At 48.5% G+C, this 12,930-nt stretch overlaps 1 protein-coding gene and 1 pseudogene across 1 annotated transcript in view; one reads left to right on the top strand and one right to left on the bottom strand.

Moving 5' to 3' along the window:
* LOC147883595 (uncharacterized) overlaps positions 1-12,930 on the bottom strand; it is a 205,074-nt gene that overhangs the window by 24,430 nt on the left and 167,714 nt on the right. The window lies entirely within an intron of this gene.
* Positions 8,915-10,325, top strand: LOC147883596 (uncharacterized; annotated as a pseudogene).

Below are 12,930 nucleotides of genomic sequence, written 5' to 3'. Positions count from 1 at the left end.
ATTCCTGAGTGAGCCTCCTGAAGGATGGCTTGTGTTTCATGAGGGAGCACACGCCTCCTTAAAATGTGGTCCTTCCCCGACTTGTACAACTGACCCGCGATCAGTTTGAAAGGAGCAGCCTGAACAATCTGCCTCCGCTTTTGTGCTGGAGTTAACCCTTTGGGGAACTCCCCTGTAGACAACAAGTGTACAATGTTTGCATACCATGGGGGAAAGCAGTCCACAGCAAACAGGCAGTCATCTTTTGGTACTGTGGCATCGACACGGAAGAGGCCCGCATCTGGGAGGTCATCATCAACTCCTATGGCTGCTTCACCTGAAGAGATCCTTGACAAGTGGTCTGCTGGTTGATGCAATCGGCCTGCTCTCACTAGGATGTCGAAGTCAAACTCTTGAAATAGAAGAATCCACCTGCTCACTCTCCCCCCAAGCGTTGGTTTGTTCAGTAAGTACTTGAGAGCTTGATGATCAGTAATGATGATAAACTTACTGCCCAAAGAGATAGTGCCGATACTTTGTCATGGCATAGACCATGCCCAAGCCCTCGCGTTCAGTGGTGCTATAGTTTCTTTATGCTCCATTGAGTTGTCTGCTTGCGAAGTACACAGGTAGGTCGAGTTTGTGCTCTTCATCTGGTTGGGCCAATATCGCCCCAATCGCCAGCCCACTTGCATCTACATGCACATGAAAAATGACATCCCATTGAGGTTGCCGCAAGATGGGTGCCTTTACTAGACGATCCTTGAGGTTGTCAAACGCCAGTTGTTGAGGTGCCGACCAGTTGAAGGACTGCTCCTGCCGAAGGAGTTCCGTCAACGCCACCGCTATGTCGGCATAGGACCTGATGAATCTTCTATAATAACCCACATGTCCCAAAAAAGACTTGACTTCTCTGGGTGTTCGAGGAATAGGCAAGGTCAATATCACTTCCACCTTTGCTGGGTCCGTGGTCATTCCCTCAGCCGAGACGATGTGGCCAAGGAGAACCCCTCGCAAGGCGAGGAAGAAGCATTTGTCCGGATTCAAGCACAACCTAGCTTCTCTGCACTTATCAAAAACCCACCTCAACTTACTCATGTGATCAGTCTGAATAGCAGGTTCGAGGTGAGAAGCATTCTTACCATTGAACACAGAGAAGTCATCCAAGAATACCTCAAGGAACTTTCCGATGTTCTCTTGGAAGAGTTTGGTGACAAGACGTTGAAACGTGGCCGGTGCATAGACCAAAAGGCATCATCCGGTAAGCATAAGTTCCCCATTGGGTGACGAAGGTAGTCTTTAACTGATCTTGCTCTCGCACCCGAACCTGGTTATACCCATTGTATCCATCCATGAAGGAGTAGAGAGCATGACCAGCTACGGTTTCTAGCACCCTGTCAGTGAAGGGGAGAGGAAACCTATCCCGACGTGTGGCGGTATTCAAACTCCTATAGTCGACACAAACTCGGAGTTTTCCAGTCTCTCTTTTGGGCACCACTACGATGCCACTAAGCCATTCGGAGTAGTCAACAGGGTAGATCAACCCTTCAACCCTGCTTGCTCCATCTTTTGAATATCCGCATGGACAGCCTTGCCATAGTTAGGATTCATGCGATATGGTCCCCTGATCACCGGCTCTGCTTCCGGATATAGATCGATGCGATGTTCCATGAACTCAGTGGGTACTCCCTTTAAATCCTTATATGACCAGGCAAAGACATCAACATACTCTTGAAAAAAATCAGACAATGCAGCAAGGAGATAGTCATGTTCCCAGACCCAACTGGCTACCTTAAGATGTCCTGGTTGGTCTTCTGTCCCAATGTTCAGATACCTCCAATCCCTGGGATGGTCAACCTGAGGTATGCTTCCTGATGTGGAGTTGTTCGGTTCTTCTACTCCCACTGCTGGGTGCGCAGGAGAATCATCCAGAGAAAAATCCCCCACTACTTCTTCCATCCAAGAGCTCGGATAGGACGGTTGGGTGTGTTCTGGAAATGGTTGAAATGTAGAGGCAGCACTTGGGCCCATTCTCTTCTTTCCTTTTTGTGCTTGCTTGAGCATTCCTCTGTATGGTAGTCCAACCACCTCGTATGTAGTTTCATGAACCTCCTGTGTCGTTGGGGGGTCAGCTTCTGACATATATAAGTCGAGTAGAACAAGGTCCGCAACATCTTCTTCTCCCTGTATGTTGTGGGCTTGCCTTGAAGGTATGAAGTTCCAGACTCCAGTGTGAATGTGGACGGCTCCGTCAAATTGTCCGGTCTCTTGACCCCTCCTAGGTTGGTCAGGTTGCACAATGGATTCAATAACCCTTCCAAGAGTCATTTCCGGCACCGCCTGCCTTTGAATGACATCAGTAAGTAGGTGGTCATCCTCTTCTTCTGCAGATCCATGAGTGTCTTCTCCAATACCATCATTGTGCTCAGCCAGCCCATGATCTATGTGGTCATCTTCTTCTTCCATAGATTCATGAGTGTTCTCTTCAGTACCATCATTATGCTCTGCCAGCTCAGCATCTTCTTGCATAGCATCCTCTTCCTCCTCTGTTGTGACCCCATGGTCATTTTCTTGGTGTGAGGCATCCATGTCGTGTGCCTCCATTGCTTCCATTGCTGCTTCATGGTCTTGTCTTTGAGTCACCCTGGTGGCCTCCCCACCACTTGGTTTGGTACTTGCGGACATCATTCGCTGATACATGTGGGGATTATTAAGAAGACCAAAAGGCATCCGTTCATACATGAGATCAGCCAAACCAGGTGGTGAAGAGGCTTCTTGGCTCACCTCTTGCGCATTCCGTGAAGTACCAAGATGGGCTTTAGGATCCTCTTCTGGACACAACTCCACCACGTTGATGGCTAAGGATCCCAGGGCCCCCATCCAATCCAAGATGACAGCTTCTTCCTCATCTGGTCCAGCATGTTCCAACAAGTACGTCAAGCTCTCACCATCATCTCGTGCTGCTGTTACATAGGTTTCACCTTGGAAGGGTGAGTCCTCCACATAGGCCAACTCTTCTTTCTGTAGGGGCCAATCCCCAAGTGCCCATCGCTCCTCTTCCACCCCTTCTTCTTCTTCCAAATCCTCTTCCCCAAGTTCCACAGCGGGCCCTTCCAATAACCATGTCTATTTCTAAGGATGTGGATCCCAAAGGCAGTCGAACTTCATCACTTGACCAATCTTGAATGGCCTTTGCGGAGCGTAACCATGGTCTACCAAGAAGTAGAGGATAAGTCTGCTCACCCTCCGTCATATTAAGTACAATAAAATTGGACAGGAATGTAACTCCCCCAATCTTCATGTGAACACCTTTGACAGCCCCCATAGGCTTCACCTTGCGTTGATCCGCCATGCGTACTTGGAAATGTACATCAGTTGTCAATTTCAAACCCAATTGTTGAAGAGTACCTCTCGGCATGATGTTTGCTGCTGCTCCACCATCCAAGAAAACATCTTTCAGCTCCACCCCATTGATCTCCACTGCGAGCTTGGGACTTTGTTCACATGTGAGGGCAGCATAGGCTGAGCAATTGTCTAGTGTTACTCCATCTTGAACTGTTACTGTCTCTGGTGTGGGCCCGCCCTGAATAGATCCCCTTTGGCGCCCTCCTGGCATGCGATTCAAAAATGCAATAGTCTGATGCTTGATATGTGGAGACAATTGACAGAGTTGTCGTAAGGTGATATTGGGCCTAAAATCCATCAAGTCATCCATCAAAGAATAGGGCTGGCCAGTAGCAGCAGCCTTTTGTGCCTTCATCCGCCGAGCTTCTGGCCGAGGGTCGAAGCTCACACGAGGAAGAGGAGGTGCCTCTGGATTCTCAATCAATATTTCCTGTGGTGACTCTCCCATCACCCATTTCCCCTTTTCTCGGGCACTACTAGGCTTCACCCCTTTTTCCTTCTCTTGTTTCATTGTGCTTCCTGAGTGGAAAGTGGATGGGCCTGCCTGTGACTCCTCACGTTTTTGCCCTAAAGTTGTCACTTCCGTTGCAAACCTCACTATTCTGGACTTGCGGGAAGGGAACTGAGGTGTGACGCCTTCATCTTCAGAACTAGATTGAAGATCTTTGGTGACACTCCTGACCACCTCCTGGTACCTTGAAGGCATAGATTGCTCCCTTGGAGCTGAGGTAGTTTTAGAGCTATTGATAGGTCTTGATGGCTGTGGGGCCCTTCGGGTCCTTTCTAATCCAGTTACAGGAGAGGACAAGGGTGATGCAGTCCTGTGCCCACTCTCCACCTTGGAGGAAGGAGGTGGGGATGCTCCTCTAGTGACTGAGCTGGTATTAGTTGGTGATGAGGCCTCCGATATTGATGTTGAGTCATCCTTACTATTGTCACCCTTCATTTGTGACCTAGTCACAGCTCCCAACACTGCACCAATCAAATGGGGTTTGTCACCCTCCCCTGCCACTACTACATCAACCATGTTGACTTGCGATGTTGATTCCCTTCTGCCATTGGGACAATCTCTGGTGTAGTGGTCATTTGTGTTGCACTGTGTACAAGAGGGTCCCCCGAATGGTTGTGTACAATCATCTTGGTAATGGCCGTACTCGCCACATCTATAGCACATGATGGGCCTGCGAAAGTTGGTACCTCTGCCTCCACATCCACCTCGGAACCCACCCCGTCGACCGCAGATATAAGGGGGTCCATATCCACCCCCTGACATAGGTGGTTGATACTGTGCATAATAGGGCGGAGGATAGAAGTATGGAGCCCCAAATTCACTAGGAGTAGGAGCTTTCTGCAAAGGAGGATTAGGAAGTAGTGGAGGTGGAATGATAGGATGGGTGGGTGGTTCAGGTGCCTTCACAGGCGCTGAAGCTAGGGATACTGGCCCTGAAGTGGTCGGTGCAGCTTTGTTGATTGTAGCCACCAGTGGTTCTCCAATTGGATACTCCGGTAGAAGCTTCCTCAACCCCTTAAGATACCTACACTCGGAGGCATCATGTCCATGAATTTCACAAAATGTGCAAAAGGAGGTCGAGGTGGGTACCTTACGCTTCGATGGACATTCCCAGTAGCCATGGCCAGAACCCTTGCAGTCGGTGCACCAGAGACCACTTCTTATCTAAGCTTCAAAGGGTGACGGTCCATCCACTTTTGTTCTGTCTTTCAGACCTTCTTTGATTTCTTCTAATTCCTTCTTGAGTTGCTGCCATGCCTGTGAGCCCTCTTCTCTCGGAAGTTGGGCGGTCTGGGCGGGTGTTGAGGCGAAACTTAACTGGGACCGTTCCATCTTCACTGCTTCCCTCATAAATTCTTGTAGTGAGGCATGCTCAGGAAGTTTGTCAACCAGCCTTATAGCAATGGTGGAGGGTAAAGCCTTCAAAAACCACCCCTTCATGACGGCGTCATTGGGTGGCACCGACATCTTTGCCGCCAAGACCCTCATCCTTGTGTACATCTCAGAGATGCTCTCTCCAGGCTTCATGGTGTCAGTGGATAACTCTTGGACAATCATGTGTTCGAATTTTTCCAACTTGAAAGTGCGTAAGAATTCCTCCCTTAGGTCTGTCCACGTCTGGAAGTGGTCTGGAGGAAATTGACTGTACCATACATCCGCGGCATCCTCCAATGACGAGGGAAAGATGTGAAGGAACGCATGCTCATTCTCCACACCTTTCGCTCTACATGCTGTGAGGAACTTCCTCACATGAGCTTCCGCATCCTCATGGAGGTGGCCTTTGAACTTTTGAGTCTTCACGTGGACCTTGTTGAGTAGCTCGAGAAGTCTAGCTCTGTCTGGAGGACTGAGAACGGCCATCCCCACCCGAGAGGTTGGAGAGGCGGCCATCCCCACCCGAGAGGTTGGAGAGGATGCAAGAGTTGGAGGGAGTCCCGATGGGGCTGTAATGAGTGTTGGTGCTCCCAAGGAGGAGACCACCCCGACAACTCCTCCTGTGGAGGACCACAATGGAGAAGTGTACCCAGATGGTAGGGCGTAAGTGGGGGGTCTCGGTGTAGTCATAGAGGAAGTGTACCCAGATGGTAGGGCGTAAGTGGGGGGTATCGGTGTTGCAGAGGGAAAGGGTGAGAACATGGAAGATGTGGGGGTGAAAGAGGATGGGAGAGCATTTGGGAAAGAGAGGGACGGAGTTGAAGTCATGGATGAGTAGGCAGAAGGAAAGGAAGGAGGTGGTGGAAAAGGCAACAGCGGTGTGGATGAAAAGGGAGATGAAACCATCATGGCAGGTAAAGGCATGGCCGGAGCAAAAGTACCCCCCAATGGAATAGATGTAGAAGAAGGATTAGCTAGGAGCCCGGAGCTATGCATAACAGATGAGGTAGCAGCTTGTCCACAAGAGGTTGAGGCGGGAGCAGATGGAGTCACCACTCCGGTAGAAGAGGTTGAGGCGGGAGCAGAGGTTGAGGCGGGAGCAGATGGAGTCACCACTCCGGTAGAAGAGGTGGTTGATGAAGACATCGTTGCAGGAGGAGGAGAGGGGCTGCCTTGACCTTGACGAGTCCCTAAGGAGCCCTCGTCCTTAGTACCCTCTTCTTTCACCTGTTCTCCGCTTCTTCTTCTCCGGAGTCCGGATCTGCAGGGTTCCTGTTGATCCAAGTCAATGAGAGTGTCGATGAAGTTACTTGCTCTGGCTACTGCTCCAATGGGCTCACTTTGTGCTCGAGTTGAGGACTTCGCAAACTTACGTCGTACGTAATGCTTCTTGTACCTAGTTTGGTCTGCCAGAAGTCTTTTCTCCACTCTCCTCAAGTACCTCCCAGTTCTCTCACTAGCTCCTTCAAAGGTTTCAGAACTACTCGGCATAAGACCTCTCTCTAGGACCCTAGATCACCACTTCACTCATGCTACTCAACACCAGCAGTGTCCCACCGTGATCGCCAAAAACTGTCTGAGAGGGGGGGGGTTTCTAACACTTCCGGAAGTATTACCGGAGGCCTAGGGCCACTCGTGCGAGAAGCGAGTAAGACATGCCATAAGTGTCACTGATGGTACGTAGGCGAGTGCTTGTCGATGGTGTCAACTATATGCAAGCGGTAGATGGTGTCAACTATGTGCAAGCGGTACAAGTGCTGAAGTGATGTGAGTAAGAAGAAGACCAAAGCGGAACAACATCATGAAAGCCAACCCTCGACATGAACGGCAAAGAACTTCAACCACATGAAACAGGTCTGTTGTACCAGGTGAAGGGAGAGGAGGGAAGGAGAACACAATGGAAAGAGATTTTAGAGTAGCGAGCAGAGATGGGGAGTAGCATAACTCATTAGAAAGCAAGATGACTGATACACCCCCGAATATACGCACGAGGCGAGCTCTTGACTCTAGCCTCTCACTCCTTCACTCACGCCTCTCGTCCCTCCCCAATGTCCCCCTCCCCCTTTCCCCTTTCCCCCTCTTCACCTTCTCCTCCTCTGCTCCACCCCCCGCTACCAATCTCCTCTCCTTCTTCCTATTGGATGTCTTCTTGCACCCTTAGCCATCCTTAGCCATTCCACCGTTTGTGGTACGCTCTGTCCTTGATGGCTTCCGCAACACTCCAGCTTGTTCTGGGTCAGTGAATCCCGTGCTCCATGTGTTCTCCTGTCTATTCCATGCGCTCCTGACACTAGTTGGTTGAGAGGGTTGGTGCACCACCTATGCCTCTTAACTGTTGGACTGCTTCCCATGTGCACCAACAGGTGTATCCCGTGTACCATTGCACCAGTACTTCCCTCTGATTGACTTTGACCATGGTGAGTCGAGGTTGAGGTTTGGCACTCTTCGGTCATGTATTGCTTCCGTCATACCCAAGTCATGTCCAGGTCAAGTCCATGTCAAGTCATGTCCAAGTCTGTTCCATGTCAAGTCATGTCCAAGTCTGTTCTATGTGACCAAGATGTGAACATATGTGAACATGCTGCGACGATGTATGACCAAGGTATAACAACTTGGCATGTTGCTGAGGTGACCATGACGTGACCCAGGTGTGACTCTTGGTGGGTCGCCATAAACTTTGAGTACAATAGTCGGTAGAGATGGGGTCCCACAGAGGCCAGCATCATGCAGCCGTAGGATTTACTTTTGGCACCGGTACTAGCTCAGGATTCCATGCCTACTTCAGCTGCAGGGTCAACCTACGAGGTGATTTCCAGCATTACCCTATGGCGGATACGGTGTTCGCGATGTTCTTTTGTCCTTGGGGGCCATTTATGCACGGAGGCTGACACTCTCGCTTCCATTTGGGCGAAGATTATCTTCACTCTCAGCAGTCAATGGGAGCGGTGTACAGGCACCTCTTTGGCAGCTCGTGGGAGACTTATATCCTTCATGAGGATATGGGACTGCTCATTATTTTTTCATTTGACCCCTTTTGGGATGTCGTGGCATTTTAGACCACCTCCATGGCTTTTTTGCCACATTGTTGAGGCTAGGGATAGAGTACTTTCTCTCCCACCTCTTGTATGATTTGTTTTGAATGGAATATATCACTCTTTTATTTATTTTTTTATCATGAGCATGCACGTTTTGTGGCACTTGCAGAGAAGTTGGACATGGAGGTAAACAAGCAACCTGCCATTCTTGATCCTCAAGGTCGACCACCAGTGCCACCACCAGCCCCAAGTGCAGCAACTCTTGCTGCTTCCATTTCTGCCTCCTTCCGGAGTAGAGCTTCATCCACACCTTTAGGGGCTGCCAATTCAGGGGCTTCGAGAGTCGTGCAAGCTAGTCTTGTGGCATCCTGGGAGGAGGGCACAGGTAGATGCAGCAGTGGGCCGATTCTTTTATGGAGCAGATGTGCCCACAGTGAAGGCCCGCAATCCTTACTTCATTGATATGGTGAAGGAGATTGCAGCATTTGGTCCATCTTACACTCCCCCCTCATGTGAGGCGCTATGCACCACGATCTTGGCGACATAGAAGATGGCCATAGAGCATGCTTTGGCTCCCATCAAAGACATATGGCTGAGATGCAATGTCACATTGATGGGAGATGGATGGAGTGACACTAAAAGCCGCTCTATTCAGGGCATCATTGCATACTCCAGAGGGGCTAGCTTTTTCATTAAAGCTATTGATAATTCAGAGGTGGGAAAGTCAGCCGAGAGGTTGGCTAGCATTTGGATGGAGGCCATTGAGTATGTGGGTGCACAAGATGTCATCCAATTTGTTTCAGATGGTGAGAATGCCAACAGGGCAGCGGGGAGGATTCTTGAAGCGAAGTACCCTCATCTTACCTTCACTCCTTGCATGGCACATGGGCTGAATAATCTCCTGAAGGATATTGGTAAGTTGGATTGGGTGGATCCTATCTTTGATATGGGTAATCATATTGTCTCTTTCATCACTCGCCACCACTACATCTTGGCTGTTTTTCGGAAGATATCCCCAAACAAGAATCTCCTAAAGTATTCTGAGAGAGACGCGCTTTGCATATAATTTCATCATGTTGAGGCGTCTTTTTAAGCTGAAAACTCAAATGAGACAGCTTGTTGTTTCGAGTGAATGGGATGCATGGCGTGAGCGTAGCACTGTAGGGACTCAGAGATGCAAGACCATTGTCTTGGATGACATATTTTGGGATGATGTTCGCCTCTTGCTTCGGGTTTCAAAGCCTATTATTTTGATGTTGAGGCTTATTGATGGGGATAGTCCTTGCATTGGGAAGGTGTATGAAGGACTGGATAGGATGATTGAGACTATTCAGGGCATTGATGACTTATATGCTTGGAGGAAGGAGGAGATTAGGGCACTTGCAACCTCTCGGTGGATGGAATATCATTCACCTTTAGAGGCTGAAGCCTTTGTTTTGGATCCAGAATTTCAAGGGAAGGGGCAAGAAACAGATAAGGAGGTGGTGCAAGGATAGGAACAAATATTGAGACGACTTGTCCCAAGTGCAGATGATAGGAGGAAGGTGCGGGAGGATCTGTCATTTTATAGGCAAGGAAAAGGGTTATTTGGATTGGAGGATGCACAGGCAGACAGGTTCAAGATTTCCTCCGTTTGTTGGTGGGAGGACTATGGGGCAGATACTCCATTGTTGCAGAATATGGCCATTCATATACTCAGCCAGGGGGCTAGCTCTTCGCCCGTTGAGCGGTTGTGGAGTAATTTTGGGAACATTGCAACAAAAAAGAGGAACACGCTTAGGGTTCAGAAGGCAAATGATCTTGTATTTGTTAATGCAAACTTGCGTTTGCTTAACAAGTTCAGGGCAGATTGCACTCCTGAACCGTATCTTGGATTTCGACCACATGAGGACTCCGACAGTGATGCAGAGGGTGCTCCTGAGGCTAAGGAGGATGAGCATGAGGATGATGACCCCCAGGTCGAGGCTGAAGATCAGGCTCAGCAAGATGAGGGCGAGTCCTCTGTTCCGGTAGACCATTAGGCGGCAAGCCTGACTCTCTATTTTCCTATATACCATGTACTTGACTCGAGAGTCTAGAGTCCTTTTTTGTATTTACTATTTGGTATTGAGGCCTTCTGTTCAGGCTTCAGGCATGGCCTCATTTTGTTGTATTTTGCATATTATATGCTCGAGCCTCTATGATCTGCAATTCTATAACTTAAAGCTTTAAACTAAGTTCATGCACATTGCACAATGGACATTGCAATTTGCATTGATTTATATTTCAGTTTTCTAAGGATTTTGTGTCTTTAAAAGTCTAAAGATCAAATGGAAATCTTAAAGCTGCTACATCTGGTTTTTAGCATATTTTGGTATCTTTCCATGTGATTTGATGACGTGGCATTCCTATTCCCGTTCCCCCTTTCCGAAACGTTCCTGTTCCGACCCCCCCCCCCCGGTTCCCGAAACATCCCCGTTCCCTGGTAACTATGCTTTGGAGTGGTGTCATTGCAAACTCTGCCTGTATGATTTGGTGACAAACTGAGGGCTTACTCCAAATCGTCCTGGATCCCATGTCAAATAGCCATCCCTTTGCCATGGGGTCCTGAAAGTGTGCCTCAAAGAACTATCACTCTAGGCGAGTTAGAGCTCCACGTCATCATGCAAGTCAAAACGATTGGCCTTGCAAAAATTGCCCCTAGATAGGTGTATGACTGCACAATCTCCACCGGATCCCCTCGATAAGTGAAGCCATGTCGATGAATTACTCCTCATGAGGTGTTGAGAATCATAACCGTGGTCTTACAAGATTATCTGTCAAGTCTCTCTCTTTACAAACACCTCTAGGGCCTCTAAATGTCATTGTAAGGCTGTTGTTGAAGAGGATATAAGGACTATTGTCATCTGCATACAATAGTATATGTATCATCAAGTAGGCCAGCAACGACGATCCCTATCTCCTAGGTGGTTAATGAAAGTTGTGATCTCATCAATATAGAGTCCAAGTAGTGTTTGTGAGAGGGGGCATCCCTGCTTCACTCCTATCATGCTCTCTACCCAATCTAGCATGCCTCCAGGGGAATGTACTCTCCCTCTGACTGAATCGTACCCACTCATCACCTCCCAAATCATGTCTCCTAGGATGTGTATCTCTTGAAGTCGCATAACAATGCAGGATTGTGGGATTGTGTCAAAACACCTTCCAAAAGTGTATACAGCAAGTATAGCCTTTTTGGGATCTCAATCTCCCCTACTGCCTACTCGATGACTATCTACAAAGTGAAGATATGATCAAGAGTGGAATGTTGTCTCTGGAACCCAACTTGTCTCGTAAAGCCCATTGTCCGTGTGTCTCTTTATAGAGCTGATCTCTCTCTCTCTCTCTCTAGTATTGACCCATAGATCTTGGCCAGTGTATGACCAATCATGAGAGTACAGTAGCTCCCAATGTCCATTGGATCCCCTGCTTTGTGTATCGGTACAATGGTGGTGGTACTCCGAGCAAGAAGGAAGCCATGACATACAACATGATTGAACATTTGTGCTAAGATTGGGGCCAAGACCTCCTGTCCGTGTGCAAAGTGCTCAGTCTGCATTCCCTCATGATCCTAGGCTCTCTAGTTGTGAAGGAGCCGGCATCATGCAGCTTTATACATTCTGTGCGGTGAACAAAAATGCATGCTATGGGCCTAGGGAAGGGAGGACATATCAGGTGGTTCCTTCACCAAGACATCACAGAGAGATGTCGCATATCCACACACCTGGGTTTGTGATGCGAATAGGTGGTTTTCCCTCAGATAGGATCCCCCATGCAAAGGTGGGGTCGCCTCCAAGGAAAGATTTAATCACCTCATCCATCCTATGGACTGAAGTGCCTCAGACCTCGTCAAGTGTCTCATCTCTCGGCATTCATCATTAAACCACAGATTTTGGGGCATCTTTCCTACTGAAGGACATATTGTAAATCGGGTCGTGGGGAATGATCTGATGGCAACATCATGGATCACTGACACAAGTGTGTCTAAGGTATGGGTGAGGTGTGCATTATGGCAAGCCGGTGCAGATTTTGATGGGGTTGAAGATGCCTTTGATTGTTTCTTGGTAGCTTGCAGGTCCGTGAGATTGCGTGAAAGGGATGCTTGCCCAATGTGTCCCAACAGTCTTCTTCTTGGAGGGCCTTGGTGTAGAGATGTCTACAATGATTTGGTGTTGTAGGCCATAAGTCAATTATATGGTTGACTAGTACTTGGGTACTATATATACCAAGTACTTGTATTGTTTCATTTGAACATTTCAGTTGGAGTTCAAATGTGTTCACTTCTTGTTCTCTTGTGTTCACAACTCTTCTCCATTCTTGTTCCTACATGTGGTATCAGAGCATCCGTCACTAGATTCCATTCCCGCACTTGCTTTTAGACTCCCGCAAGCTTGGTGCTCTAGTTTTGTTCTTGGTTGCCCACATTCTGTTCCGTTTGAGCTCCCAAAGCTCGCATTCGACCCTGGCAGCCCAGATTTTGCTCCAGTTCAGTCCGGTGCCTCGTTTCATAGCCAGAAGGCCAACGGATGTTTTTCAACTTTTTGAGCTCCTATTTCGACGATTTTTAAAATTTCACAGCTGCCTGTAAACAAACGAACTTGTCTCGCA

The sequence above is a fragment of the Dipteris shenzhenensis genome, chromosome 28, assembly GCF_047967505.1.
Source record: "Dipteris shenzhenensis isolate YYH24624 ecotype China chromosome 28, Dip_SZ_1.0, whole genome shotgun sequence".
Classification (NCBI taxonomy): Eukaryota; Viridiplantae; Streptophyta; class Polypodiopsida; order Gleicheniales; family Dipteridaceae; genus Dipteris; species Dipteris shenzhenensis.
This window is presented reverse-complemented; position numbering and strand designations above follow the sequence as displayed.